The sequence below is a fragment of the Rousettus aegyptiacus genome, unplaced genomic scaffold (genome assembly GCF_014176215.1).
Source record: "Rousettus aegyptiacus isolate mRouAeg1 unplaced genomic scaffold, mRouAeg1.p scaffold_m13_p_5, whole genome shotgun sequence".
Classification (NCBI taxonomy): domain Eukaryota; kingdom Metazoa; phylum Chordata; class Mammalia; order Chiroptera; family Pteropodidae; genus Rousettus; species Rousettus aegyptiacus.
The window spans coordinates 114425571-114440169 of NW_023416308.1; the positions used below are offsets into that span (position 1 = coordinate 114425571).

Here is a 14599-nt window from a genome sequence, read left to right on the forward strand (position 1 = left end):
TCCTCACCCCATTCCCCGGGGCTCTGATAGCCACCATTCTGTGGTCTGTATCTATAAGCACTAACTTTGAACCAATCTAGGCAACTATTTATTGATAACGACATCCTCATAAACTTTGAATATCATCTACTTTTAAGATCTTTGTCAGTATAATCGACCCAAAATATTTCGCATTGCTGTTTTATACTGCCTTTCTTTGGTCACTGATGAAGTTGGCCATCTTTTCCTATGCCATCAACGATTTTGATTTCTTGAATTACTAATTCACGTCTGTTGCCTACTCTTCTACTGGGATGATAGTCTTTTGCATTTATTTGTAAGAGCCATGAACTAAAGATGTTAATTGTCACATATTTTCACCTAGAAATGTGGGGCTTATCAATTAACTTTACCTATGATATTTTTCCATACGAAACTCGCAAATCATTCTGTAGGCAATTTCAACATTCTTTTCCTCTTGATGTAGAACCTGGTGCTTTTATTATTATTATGATGATGATGATGATTTATTAAAGAACATTTCTTTGTTTTTCACCAGACTGTATCTTGAGGCCATAACTAACCTGTGCCAACCCCACCCTCCCGCCCTCAGCTTGAAGAAAAGAGTTAGTACCGTGAATGTTATAAAGCAGATGGGAATAGTCTTTGAAGCACTGGAATTAACATTATCTGACAAAGAAAACTTCCATTTCAATAATCATAAAAATATTTAAGTAAAAAAAAAAAAAAGGGAAAGAAAGAAAGAAAAAAGAGGGGGTGACAGGGTTTTCGGATTGAACAAGATCCTCACATTTCATCCAACACATTGGATCCTGGCTAGAGCATAGCAAAATGGAACCAGGGTTACTATAGTACAAAACTCCCCAGGCAGCATGCCCCGCACACCTGTGTTGCAAGCCCACCCCCATCCCTTTCATGCTGCCCATGAAACTATTTCCTGGCCTGCTGGGCCTGCCCACGTAGGAGCGCGTAGATCCTCTCTTTAATCCAGTCTTTGTAATGAGGTCGGTATGTCCAGCTGTCGGCCGGGTAAACCGGGCAGCTGAGGTCTGCCAGATGGTCAGTCAAATCAAACAAGCGACCGACCGACGTCATCCGCGACAGAGGGGCCGTTGGGATTCATTCCCTTTCGAGGTTCCTCATACATCTTCCAAACGCCTTCCACGCGCTCGTTCACAGATTCACAGTCGGCACAGGTTCTGCCCTCTGGCCCGTTGGCAGGCTGCACCAGCAAAACGGTGTGAGACGTCACGCCAAAGTCTCGCTGTGGGCCCCCCACCCCCGCTCCGTGAACGCCGCGGCCCCCCGTGAACGCTGCGGCGCCACACGAGCTTAGAACCCGGTGCTTTAGCCCAGCTCCGGCCGCGTTTCTGACAACCTTGGCTTCTGGTCGGCAAACGTTTCCCCCCGTTTTGTGTTTTTCTACTCTCCTCTTGACCTACACTTCTTTTCGAAGCCTCACGGCGCGCGGGGGGGGGGGGGGGGGGGGGGTGGGGGGGGGCACAGTTTTCATAGATAGAAAAAAAGAAAAAGAGCCCATGTACCTTCTGTCCTGCTCCCGTTGGGGTCTTAGACGTTTTCCTGGGGTGAGCAGGGAGACGTTTTCCTTGCACTCTGGCTGGACAATTTCTGCATGGTAAGGCTGGCCACAACTCATGCCGTTTAGCCCCCCGGGGTAAGGTCCCAGGAGTGTACCTGCAGAAAAGTTCCCACGGCACGGAGTAAGCCTCCGCCTGGGTTCAGGCGCTCCCGGAAAGGCCCCCTCCCCCTCCCCCGCCCCCCATCTCCCCTGCCTCGAGGAAACAGCAGAAGAACCGCCAGGTCCCCATCACGCGGCGTCGACAGACTTTTCACCTCGCGACCAGTTTTGTTTCGTCAGCGTCCCATGCGTTTCCTCTTTGCAGCATTTGAGGCCAGTCACGGACTTCATAAAATTTCATCATCTGTAAGTGTTTCATTATGAATCTCTCGAAGGAAGAAAGCCCCAAGATCATTATCACACCTAAAAAAAAAAAAAGCAAATAGTGAAAGAAGATAGGTTTGTTTGTTTGTTTGTTTTTTTATGTGGGTAGAACATAAAAGGTAGGAAGATCTGGGGTTTTGTTTGTTTGTTTGTTTTTTGGGTTTTGGGTTTATTTATTTATTTATTTTTGATGGTCAAGGAGGGAATGGGAGTCTTCTTCTCAGGACTTGAAACTTGCTGACGGCGATAATTCCCCAAGGCCTGCCTGTACCCAGTTATCTCTGCTACACTAGAAGCAACTGTCTGTTAACTCTTTTGCTTCCCTGTCCTTGGCAGATTGCCACACAGCCAAGCATGGCTTTGCCAATGCTCTGGCCACAGGTCTGGCTCAGCTCTGGCTCTCTACATCTCCCCCCTTTTTAAACGTTTAAGCGCAGAGGAAGGTTGCTCACTTGGAGGTCTCGCACCTGTCTCTGGAGGACTCAGCACCCGACTGAGAACATACAAAAAAGAATTAACAGCAACAGCGCAAATACTTAAAAGATGCCAGACAGTGTGTCTGAGAGGATTAAAAGGGTTGAAATCTCTCAAATCATCTAAAATTTACTGAGCCAATTTTGCAGGATCCATAATACCGTCGTTCCTGTTTCAGATGTCAAGAATATATGTGTGTGGAGATCAGCTACATCAAGGCTGGCATTATTGTCAGTCCATATGCCTGTAAATGTAATTTAACTTTATTCCGATCCCACTCTGAGGAATTACAGTCTCTGAACGAGGCCCGACCAACACCTCAATTTTCCTACCTCCTCCTCGCATTATTTCCCTTCAGAGATTGTATTCCCTTAATCTTAAGGGGATGTTTGAGGGAGGAAGGTCTGTCTTCTGTAACTTCTTCAAAGCCAAGATAGGGCTATAGTCCCTGCCTGCTGAGAATAAAAATCTCCGAACGCCTATTCTGAGGGCCCCGGAAGCAGACAACGTGAGGCGTTCCAACATGTACAAGTGGTAGGAAGCCTTGTAACCTAGCGGGTATAAACTTAGCAAAAAGATAGGAAAGACAAGTCAAAGTTAGTAGTAGAGGTAATTGACAATGAAGTTACTTTTTCATGGCAGTTTGTTAATTCAGAGTACGCAAAAGTTCCTTGATTCTCTGGCACATGTTTCGGGAACAAGAGCTTAAGATCTTCCGCGGCTTCACAAGAACAGGTTTATTTCCTGAAGGAACCTGTGAGGACTCATGAGAAACTGGTTTAATTCGAGATCAAATGTACCCAGCTGTTGATTCCTTGTACTTTGACACCAGTTGGGAACTTAACAAGACTTGATAGAGCCTTTCTGTTTGCCTTGAGAGCTGACTTTTTATTCCTGTAACTGTGCTGTTAGCATTGGAGAGAGGCCCGTGGGATGGGTCAGGACAGAGGAGGCACCTCGAGTATCTAGTAAAAATTCAGTTTTTCCTTCCTGCCATGTCGAGTGTGACCTGAGGTTCCACTGTGGTGATCGTGGTGGATTTTTCTAGGACGGGAGCTTGCAAGCGCTTGGGCCTCCGTCGTTGGAGGAGAGAGCGGCCCCTTCATGAGAGGCTTGCTACGTGGAGCGAAGGCTTATGAGGTGCACCCCTCCCCGCTTCCCAGAGCTGGATGGACATTCGCCCTTCCAGTGCCTTTCCTTCTGCAATTTGCACATTGATTATGCCTCAGTCTTGACAATGCCGCTCATGGCCAACCAAGATCGAGGCCCTCTAGACCTGCAAGGTTTTTATTACCTCAAGATGGTCCCTGTATTACGGCAGCTAAAATTCGCACCTTTTTTGTACTTTGCTTCCTTTCCTGCCCGGTCCCAGTTATTGAACACCTCAAAGACCTCTGGCCCCAAGGCAGCCTGTGGGGTTGGGGTTTAGGCCCCAACTTTTGGAGCTTCCTTTGAATGTTGGGCACAGACCGAGTTATGAAATGTATAGACAGGAGTGTCTGGCCCTTGGCCTTTGGGCTAATGTTAGTATATTCTCTAAAAGCCTCAGAAAACTGGTTGATGCAACATAAAACAGAAATTACTTTAATTAAGCATGGAATCCTTGTTTTCTACTCAAAAAACTTTTCCCTAACATCAGTAGCAGACCAATAGTCTAAGAAACATTAAAACACAACTTTAATTTTGCCTTAGCTTACTTTTGGCATTTAAATTTCCGATCTCATTTCGCTCAAGCGCATAAAATTCCCTCTTGGGATTTCTCTTCACAAACCTTCTACCACTTCCCTCATTCCTTCAGTTTGCCTCTTCTCACTCATTCAGAAACGACCAACTTTAAGACAAACACCTTTCCCTTAATTTTCTTCAAAATAAATCTCTATATTTCACACCTTCCGTGTCCTAAAACATACATTTTCCTTTCTATCATAATTAGAATTCTTGACCGAACCACCATATCACATACACCACAGACAAATAAAGATCAGAGGTCATGCATGTACTCATATTTCCCCATCGTTGGTATTTATGACTTCCCTGGGGGTGTTGACTCAGCCCGTCGAAATCCATTCCTGACTGTCCTCATGTCCCCTAGCCTGCTGATCTCTCCGAGCCTCCCTCTCTCTTTCTTGCTTACACTCAGGCAGCGATGGTGGCAGAGGAGCAGAAGGCGGTAGAGGAGCGTGAAGGTCCTCATGCCCCTCCGAGGGCTTCGCGGTGCAGCGACCAACTCTTCACCACTTCCCCCGGGGAGTCCTTGGTCTTCTCTGGTGGTACCGAGACAATCCCTTATTAGATACCGTAGAGGAAGAGTAAAAATGGGGATCTTATCAGCCCCTTCAGAGGTACAGCGCCCTCATAATTGCTTCCCCACCTTCTCCCAGGCCTGACTATTTACAGTTCCCTCCTCTGGGGACCAAGGACAAGTTTCTGGCCCCAAATGCAAAAACTCAGTGGATCGCCTTCCTTCCACCTTACAGCCTCTGGCTCCAAGCAGGGCCTTACGCATCTGGACATTAAGGATCCTCCCTTGGGAACCTGTGGGAACAGAATTTCCCATGTTTTACACGCAGTGAAACCAATCCACTCCTCACCGTGCACTTACCTTTAAGTGTTGGACGCTCCCCAGGAGTGTCCTTTCGTCTGGATGGATGGATGAAATTTACAATGGGCAGAGCCCTCCCCTCAACGGGAGGGTGGAGCCGCCTCCCCCACGTTGGGTGCCCCTTGCTGGGCGGGCGACCTGCACAGCTAGAGGGTTAACAGACCTGAGAGGGGGCAATGGAAGGATGGAGAAAAACACAGAGACGGTATATTCAAAAGCAGGGGCCAGGTGGGGCACTGCGCTTTACTTAGATACAGTGACTCCGAGACAAGCTCAGGGCTTTTATTACACACTTTTGACCGTCAAGGAGGAAATGGGAGCCTTCCCCCCTCAGGACTTGAAACTTGATGATGGCAATAATTCCCCAAGGCCTGTCTGTACCGGGTTATCTCTGCTACACTAGAAGCAGCCGTCTGTTAATTGTTTTTGCTTCTCCGTCTTTGGCAGATTGCCACACAGCCAAGCATGGCTTTGCCAATGCTTTGGCCACAGGTCTGGCTCAGATCCGGCTCTCTGCATATGGGTGGCAAATGAGACACTTCACCAAGGATATATATATATATATATACATACACACACACACACATATACACGTATATATGTGTGTGTGTGTATATATATATATATTTTTTAAAAGACTAAAGATACTAAATATTGGCAGGTATATGAAGCAACTGGAATGTACGCACTGCTGGCGGGAATGCAAAATGGTCCACGCACTTCAGAAAGCAGTTTAAAGACTTATACATGATGTTTATAACAGTGTTATTTATAATAGCCCCAAACTGGAAACGATCTGAAGGTCCAGCCACGGGGTGAATGGAGAAGCTAACTGAGATATATTCGTACAATGGATAATACTCGGTAGTGAAAAGGAACAAACTATTCCACAGGCGACAATGCGGATGCATCTCAAAAGCAGTACGCTAAATGAAGGAAGTCAGACACCAGGTATGTACTGTATGGTTCCACGTACTTGAAATTCTAGGAAAGGCAAAACCACGCTGATGGACAGCTCATGGCGGTCGCCAGAATCCAGGATGGAGGAGGAGAGATTGGACTCCAAAGGGGCACAGGAGAACTTCGTGGGAAGATGTGGAAGTCTCACGTAATATGACTGTGGTAGTAGTTACGTAACTATCTATATATCTGTCAAACGTAAAATCGCTCACTTGAAAATAGCGAATTTTAGTGTATGTAAATTTTACCTCGATAAAGCTGACAGAAAATCGAGCAAGGAGTTATCAAAAGAGGACCTTCGTGGGTGACCTAACTGCCACACGCCTCTTTCTCTGCCCTTCACGTGTAACGGAAGTCCTACTTCTTCGTGATGAATGGGGGTCGTTACTCCCGTTGAGAAGGTGACTTGTTTCCTTGCTTATCTGTTGGCACAAGGATCTCAGAGTGATGAGGAACAAACCACGGCTCACAGCTTCGCAGGACTTTAGCTGAGTCTTCTGTGGCAGTGTCCCACCTCTGGGAACCAGGACCTCTAAGCCCACACTATACTGTCAGGTTACCAGCTTCTAGGCGGCGCCCTGTGTGCTAGATTCGGATGCACAAGTTTTCCAAGCTGCGTCCTTAGGAGACGTGGCAAGGAGAGCTTTTCCTGTTCCTACCCCTTGATTCTTGGACCCACGTGTTCTACCTGTTGAGAACATAGCTCTTTACAAAGGTCATTGATTTATTATGAATACTGCATCCTGGAGGATGGCACCCCATCCTTGTAGGGTATTGCCTACAAGCTGATAACTCAGCTGTACCTTCAGAAGGCAATTCTGTTATGCTGTCAGGCTACCAGTTTCTAGGTGGTGCCCTGTGTGCTACGTCAGTGGATTCCACGGTCATGTGTCCACTGCCACACCTGCTTTGCTCTAACATATGTTCATTGTCCCATGCTAGAAAACGTGGGGTCTTGTGGCAGTGGATCGAACCTGTAAGCCTTCAGACAATATTGCTGGGTGAGGCTCTGTGGGCAGGAAAGGCCTTGATATATACGTTAATTACAGTCAAGACAAACTGCTGACCCTTTCAAGGTGGAGAAAGTTCAGTGTAATCAACTTGCCATCAAGGAGCTGATTGGCGTTCAAGACATAGTGCCATATCAAAGGCTCAGCTTTGGTCTCTGTTCAGTAGTGTGCTAGTAAATGTTTAATAACCTGCTCTCTGAGCAGGGGGAGGAGGGCGTGGGAATTTATTTTAGCATCTTCTGGTTTCTGTGTTGAAAGTACTTCCACCAGGGCCAATTTCAAGCTATGAATGTAATGTCCACAGACTCATAACATTCCTGAAAAAGGGAACAGTTGACTCTCCCAAACCACCGCAGGCCTGCTCCAGCACTGCACCTACCAGCAGGTGGGTGAGAGGTGAGCCCGCACTGTGGAACTCATGTGTAACCTCCATCTCGGCCGCCATGACTACCCTGTTTATGCACAGCTAACTGTGTCGGCCCTGGCGTGGCCGATGACGGAGGCTGGCGGACATGAACTGACCGAGTCGCTCTGACCCCTTGAGTGCTTGGTGCTTCTTCTGTGGTGAACGCTCTCTGGTGAGGGGTAACAGGCCTCGGGCTTTCCCACATGCCTCCTCCCCCGGCCTCTCTGTCCTTAATCTTCCAATATTGCCACACACCCCACCTCCGCCCAGGCCCTGTGACTAGTTAGCCAACCCATTCTCCCCATCCACAACTTTGCACATATTCTTACCCAAGGCCACTTCTCTTTCCACATAACATAAAGTTATGGCCCCTGGAGGAGTGCCTCACTTCTCCGCTCACCACTGTCTGAAGTCACGGTACATCAGAAGTCTGTTTTCACTTTGCGCCCACGTATCAAGTTGACCTACGTGTGAACCTAGTCAGCCATCGTCCTCCTCCATCAGCCAGTCATAAAGGACCCAGCATGGAGCCATACATGTGTGCAAAGGAGAGATACCAGTCTAATAGACCCAGACGACAGGGGAACCTGGGTAACTGGCTCATTCAGCTTACTTGTACCCTCTGGTCCTATGTTATAAACCATTACTGCTGGACCTGTTGGCCCAGTGGCACTGATAGGTGCTGGCTTGTGGTGGGCAGTTGTAGCCATACGATTATTTGCTGTCCCGTGGTCAGTCGTTCCATCTCTACCAGGAACCAAAGCACGCCAGGAGCTGATTTTCAAATTTTTTTGCGGCAGGTGGCATAGCCTTGATTCGGGACTCTGAGGGTTTATGATGTTATACCCCTGCGGGATTTGACATAAACTCCACACATCTTTTCAGAGTCCAGATAAATATAACATCGTGGTAGAGGTGAGGTCTTCCAGTTCCCACGACCTAAGCAGGGGGCTTCTTGCACCTCAGCCTCCGCCTATCGCAGAAACGTTTCCCTCTCCTGCACCGCACGCCGAACTAGCCGTCCTCCCGCGCCACGCAGGAAGAGGCCAGAGTAGTGTTCTCAAGGGCGGAAGATGCAGCTTCCAGAATCTAAAGAGTCCTACCAGGCATCATGCTTCCTTCTCAGTGATGAGAGGTACAATTTGTCCTTTACTTTGAAAAGGATATCCTAAAACACCGCTAAGAATTTCACCGAGGAGGTGGGCCTTTGGCTCTTTCATTTTAACAGATTTCATTTTTTAGAGAAGTTTTAGATTCAAAGCAAAACTGAGCAGAAGGTACAGAGATCTCCCATACACCTCCCCCCCCCCACACACACACACAGCAGTACATTTATTATCATCGATGGACTTACACGGATACATCATCATTGCCCAAATTTCTAGTTTCCATTAGGGTCCGCTCCTGCCGTCGTGCATTCCATGGCTTTGAACAAACGTGCAGGAACGTGCGTCCACCGTTACAGCATCTTACGGAGGGGTTTCGCTGCCCTAATAATCCCCTGTGCTCTGCCTTTGCAGCTCTCCTTCCCCGACAAGCCCTGGCAACCATCGACCTTTTTTACGATCTACACAGTTCTGTCTTTTCCAGAATGTCATATGGTTGGAATGATATGTAGTTAGCCTTTATGGATTGGCTCCTTTCACTTAGTAATACGAGTTTAAGCTTCCTCCACGTCTTTTTATGGCTTGATAGCTCTTTTTAAAAATATTCCATCATCTGGATGTTTATCCATTCACCTGCTAAAGGACATCCTGGCTGCTTTCAAGTTTTGGCAGTTATGAATAAAGCTTCTATAAACATCCATGTGCAGGTTTTTATATGGAGTTAAGTTTTCCACTGGGCCTTTGATTTTTCACAGGATTTATGTCCCATCCTTTGAAACAGATATGTCTTTTCAAGGCCTCCAAAATACTTTCAACTTTTGTTCACGGATGGAGTGGATTGATGAGATAGTCTGCAGAAGGCCCGGATGGCCCAAATCCATTCAGTTTATTTTATGAGAGAGGACAGAGAGTTAACATAGCTCGGGGTAAGACCGTAATGTCCGCTGTTGTCCATTCCTTGTGAATGTGAACAGCTTCCAGTCCTTGTGCTTCCTTCCTGACAGAAATAGAAAAGATCTTGTCTACCATATCAAAGGCTGCATACCAAGCATCTGAGGTGGAACGACTCTTCAGAGCTGACCTGAACCGAAGCAACCTTCACATCCAGCCATTCATTGGATGTGAGCAGCCCCAGAGAGGGGCCTCGCCTGGGGTGAGACAGCTCCCTTCAGCTGAGGGCAGTTTCTGGTGAAGGTCTCAGCTATGGTCAGCCAACACGACCGGCAGCTGCGGGAATGAGGGCCTCAGAGATGAAGGGGAAAAATCGAGGCTGCATTCGACAGCATCCACTATGGAGATTCGTGGACCACACGGAGATGTTGAGTGGGTAAGCAATTCAGTGCGTCTGGAGTCAGGAGAGGTACTTAGGGCTAGAAAGAGAAAGGTGGGAGTCTTTGTCATAAAAAAAGTTGTCTAAAGCCATGTGAGTAAATTAAAACAGGAGAAAGAGAACCCAGGACTGCACCCTGGGAGAACCCCCTTCAGGGAGAATCCTCGAGGGCAGGGATTGTTGTCTTTTTTGTTCACTGACATCTCCCAAAAGCTTAGAACACAATAAATGCTCAACAAATATTTGTTGATTAAGTTAAGTTCTGGAGGAAAAAAAAAAAACGTCTAAGATGGAAAAGGGGTTCACAGTTATGTCACGTATCTAGGGGGAGTTATTTTGTGTTATAGGCTGAATGTTTGTGTCCCCCTGTGCCCTCTAATGTTGGAGCCCTAACCCGCACAGTTATGGTATTTGGAAATGGGGCCCCCGGGTGGTAATCAGGTCATGAGGATAAGGCACTGGTCTGATAGGACTAGTGCTTTGTAAGTAGGGACACCGAGGAGATACCAGGTGAGCACACAGCAAGAAGGTGGCCCCGTCCGCGAGCCAGGAAGAGGGCCCGCACCAGAATTCCCACGCGCTGGACTCGCAGTCTCCAGGACTGTGAGAGAACCAATTTTGGCTGTTTAAGCCACCACCTGAGTTGACCAACACATTATGTATCATAGAAATGCACTGGCCCTCCACCAAGAAAATCTCAGGAGGAAAAACAAATGAAATTATCAACGACCAAGAGCATTCAACTGTAAGTCCAGGTCAGGTCCAGTACAGGTATAGACAAATTCCAGAGAGCGAGACTCAGGTAACCAGAGGGCCCGATGAGCAGCCCCGGCCTCCGCGGGGCTGTCACATCTCAGCCAAAGCAATCCCACCTCTGCCCCCTGCCTTCACTGCCAGTCAACTGAGGAGGGACTGTACGAGTTTTGTGAACATGTGCTATTATTTTTAAATATCGAGGTAATTCATATTCATTTAAAAATATCAACCACTGCAGAAATATATGGAGTGACATGTGAATGCTCCCCACGCCTTTCTCTCTGCGGAGTTAACCAGTTACCAGCCTAGCAAACATCCTCGCAGACCTTTTCGGCCACGGCCCTGCCCAGATTTGCACCCATTCACGGAGCTTTCCCACGTGCCAGGGCCCATCCTTCCCTTCTCCTTTTTTTCCCTGGCACTTTGCGTGGGAAGACAGAGGTTAAGGAGACTGAAGGCAAAGAGAAGGAGCTGCCGCTGTGGGCAGGTCATGGAGGCAGCAGTTCAGAGCATCGCAGGCTTCGGAGCAGGAAGAGCCGTTTATCGAACCGTCCCTCCCAGCATCCAGCTGACAAAGAGCAAGGATGGCTAGCGTGTTCTCACTGGTGGAAGAAGAGAGTTGCAAGGTATACCCTAAAGACTTTACACACACACACACACACACACACACACACACACACACACACACACCCCTATGCAGCTACCGCCCAGACCAAGAGCTTTTCCATCACCCCGGGGTTTCCTCAGGTAACTGGTCTTCTGACTTGTATCACTGCCTGTTAGTTTCTGCTGTTTTGACTTTCATCCGAACGGAATCACACCACGTGTAGTACTTTATGTCTGCTGCCGCTTGCTCATCGCTGTGCCTGTGAGAGCCCTCCAAGTTGTTGCACGTAGCGGTAGCTCGTCCTTAGTAATCGCTGCGTGCTATTCGGTTGTAGGACTGTTTCACAATTTTTTTCTCCTTCCAGTTGTGGCTGGGCACCGTGCACACTTCCGGTTCGTGGCTGTTACAAGTAGAGCTGCCCGGATCCTTCTCCCATGTGGTTTGGGATGGGCACACGCCCTCATTTCTCGTGTGGACCTATCTAAGAGTGGAATTACTGGCTTGTGATTTGTTTCTTAAGGAAACATCCGGAGGGATTGATGGGGATTTGCCCTGGCCATGAATGCTGAGGCCACAGAGGGACCCCTAAGAATATTCGTGCAATGGTGAGACAAGCGCTTGTGCCTGACAAGGTCATCCCTCTCTGGAAAGGGCAATGGTCAGAGGCTGACTTTGAGAGTCCCCAGACTGCACGGGCGTTATCATCCCAATCTCCACAGTCTGGAGCGAGGCAGAGCCACTTGTTTCAAGGTCTGCATTTCAGTGACCTCTCTGACTACTTATCTGAGCTTTGCGGCTTGGCCCTGCAGATCAATGAATGACTTGGGGGAATAAGTTCATGTCCCCAGAGCTGCAGACAGGCTTGCTCAGCTCAGGCCATGGTCCATGCCTAGAGGAGGACTTTGAGTTTCCAGGTATTAACCCTGATGAACAGGAAAACAAGGAACAAATTAGCAGCCCAGTCACAACAGGCCTAGAGCTCCCGAGTGCCCACCTCATGGCGCACCATCAGGAGCAGCAAGTCAGAGTAATTCTAATGCCCTATATTTCTGTACCTACCGCCTACCCCACCTGCCCCCAGCACTGCCTCACGTCACTGTGTCCTCAGGCCAGCAAGATGACCAGCTCCCACAGATATGGACACTCATCTCCGCATCCCCATCGGTGACCAGCACGCTTGTCACCTGGAATGCTCCCTGATTTCTAGGAGCTGACATTCTATGGGGAGAAGCAAAAAATAAAAAAATAAAAAATCTACATATCCCCAAAAGAGCAAGGCTGGTCATGGCCGGGAGTACCTCAGGGCCACTAGCCGGGGATGGCTGCCGTGGGCTCCTCCCCTCTGGGCTCTGCTCTCTGCTCTCTCCATTGTCTTACACTCCCTCTCCTGCAGAGTTCTCTCAGAAGCACAGCTGCGATACCACAACGCTGGTCAGTGCTTCTTCATTTCATCACTGCACAAAAATACAGACTTCTCAGAAGACAAGTGCGCAGACTGGTCAACCCTACCATCCCAGCCATGGCCCCCAGTGAATCCCTTCTCTCCCCTCTGTCTCAGGCTGCTGGACACCCCCGTTTCCTGAGCATACGTACACTGTGCCCCTCTTCCACGGCCCGGCTCCGGGCACCTCATGCACACACCCGTCCCTCAGCCAGAAGGCTCCCCACTCTTCTAGTTTCCATGCCCCATTCAAGTCTTCTGCTGTGGTGTGTGTCATACCCTGTGTAGGAGAAAGAACCCAGGTAGAAACATGAAGATCTAGGTCTCTCCCACCAGCTGGCTCTTTGTCTTAGATGAGTCACTCCACCTCCGGTTTCCCCATTTTAGAAAAAGGACATTGAGCCAGGTCATCCGGAAATTTCCATTTACAGGTAAAGCTCCGACATCCTCAATTACTCGTATTCCCCTTATTTCCCTGCCAGACCTGGTGCCCGTGGGCAATATGTTCCAAGACCCCCAGTGGATACCTGAAACAACGGATGATACTGAACCCTAAATATGCCATGTTTTTTCCCCACACCTTTGATAAAGTCCATTTATAAATCAGGCACAGCAACTAATAATAAAATAGAATGATTACAACAATATACTGTGATCAAAGTTACGTGAATGGCTTTGGGGCCATCATCAAGTGAAACAAGGGTTCCCTGGAATCAAGTGTCGTGATAGCGTGACAGTTGATCTGGAATCCCAGACTGCTAAGTGACTGACAGGCCGGGGAGCCTCTACATCCGGCTGCGCCGGATGGGATGTGTCTCAGGCGGGACGGAGCAGGACGGCACAAGATTCCATCGCCTTAATCAGAACGGCGGGCAATTTAAACTTACGAATTGTTTACTTCTGGAGTTTTCCAAGTGCTATCCTCAGACCACGGTTGACCGCAGATCACCGAAGCCTCCACCGTGAAACCACGGATAAAGGGGGCTCCTGTAATTTATCCTTCAACCACCACCCCCAGCACCCACTGTAGAGCTTTTTGTGCCGTGAATGCTCAGGGTTCGATTCCCGGATGGGCAGCTGCGGGGGCCCCGTGGTGTTTTCTGTGCCTTGCTCACGAGATGCCCTCTGTCTGAGGCCTCTGGCCTTGCCCTGAGCTCCCGCGGCCGTGCGGCACTATCAGGCTGTTCCGGAACTGACAGCGCGCTCGCGTTCGTTACCTTCTTCACTAGACTGCGGACCCCTGAGGGGCACGGTCATCTCTGCCTGGCATCCTCCTCGCGGACGCTGCAGTGCACCTGCCAGCTGTTTGCAGACAGGAGGTGGAGTTGGTGGGACCGAGCACAGGGCGGCATCGAGTCCATGGAACGTCCAGACGTTCCGCTTCCCTTCCAGCTGTGCAGGGTCTCACGCTGTAGCCTCAGAGAGCCCCGGCCCCACGCTTGGAGCGGCGGGGGACATTAACTCCCGTCTCCCTCCCCACGTCCCGTCTCCTTTTTCTCCTGGGTGAGGCCATCGCCCTGCAGCAGCCCCTGCTCAGCTACGCCCCACAAGTGTGTCTGCTGCGTCCAGCTGTCCTGCTGGTCATTGACCCCCTGGCCGGGACAGCTAACAAGATTGAAGAGCTGAGGAGGAGCTGGCCTGCCAGCAGGGCTTTGTGGAGTGAGCGTGCACTGACTGGATCAATGCCCCCTTCGAAAGCCCTGGTGACCCAGCACGACTTCCTCCCTCGATCTGGGTGACGATGCTGTGCAACCAGGCATATGGGAAAATAGGCAAAAGGACGCCGCCTGCCCCAGAAGGGTTCCAGGCTTCGGGAGCAGGGGAAGCAGAGAGGGGAGGTTGGCAGAGTGGAGCCGTTTCGCAAACCTGCTTAACCATCAGTATCATCTGGGCGCTTTTACTTTGTATTGTTTTATTATGAGATCGTGTATTTTCTTTCTCTAG

At 49.1% G+C, this 14599-nt stretch overlaps 2 long non-coding RNA genes across 3 annotated transcripts; both read right to left on the reverse strand.

Moving 5' to 3' along the window:
* Nucleotides 1-619: 619 nt before the first annotated feature.
* LOC107501593 lies at nt 620-4724 on the reverse strand. The gene is made up of 4 exons (XR_001594800.2): nt 4572-4724; nt 1855-2002; nt 1545-1695; nt 620-1222 (listed from the first exon to the last, which is right to left on the reverse strand). It is a non-coding gene; the product is annotated as an uncharacterized LOC107501593 (long non-coding RNA).
* Nucleotides 4725-9771: 5047 nt separating this feature from the next.
* LOC107501592 lies at nt 9772-14177 on the reverse strand. Of its 2 annotated transcripts, none has more exons than XR_001594798.2 (4): nt 13873-14177; nt 12808-12935; nt 12513-12668; nt 9772-12137 (listed from the first exon to the last, which is right to left on the reverse strand). It is a non-coding gene; the product is annotated as an uncharacterized LOC107501592 (long non-coding RNA). The 2 variants fall into 2 exon arrangements; XR_001594799.2 differs by lacking the exon at nt 13873-14177 and adding an exon at nt 13543-13854.
* Nucleotides 14178-14599: the final 422 nt, after the last annotated feature.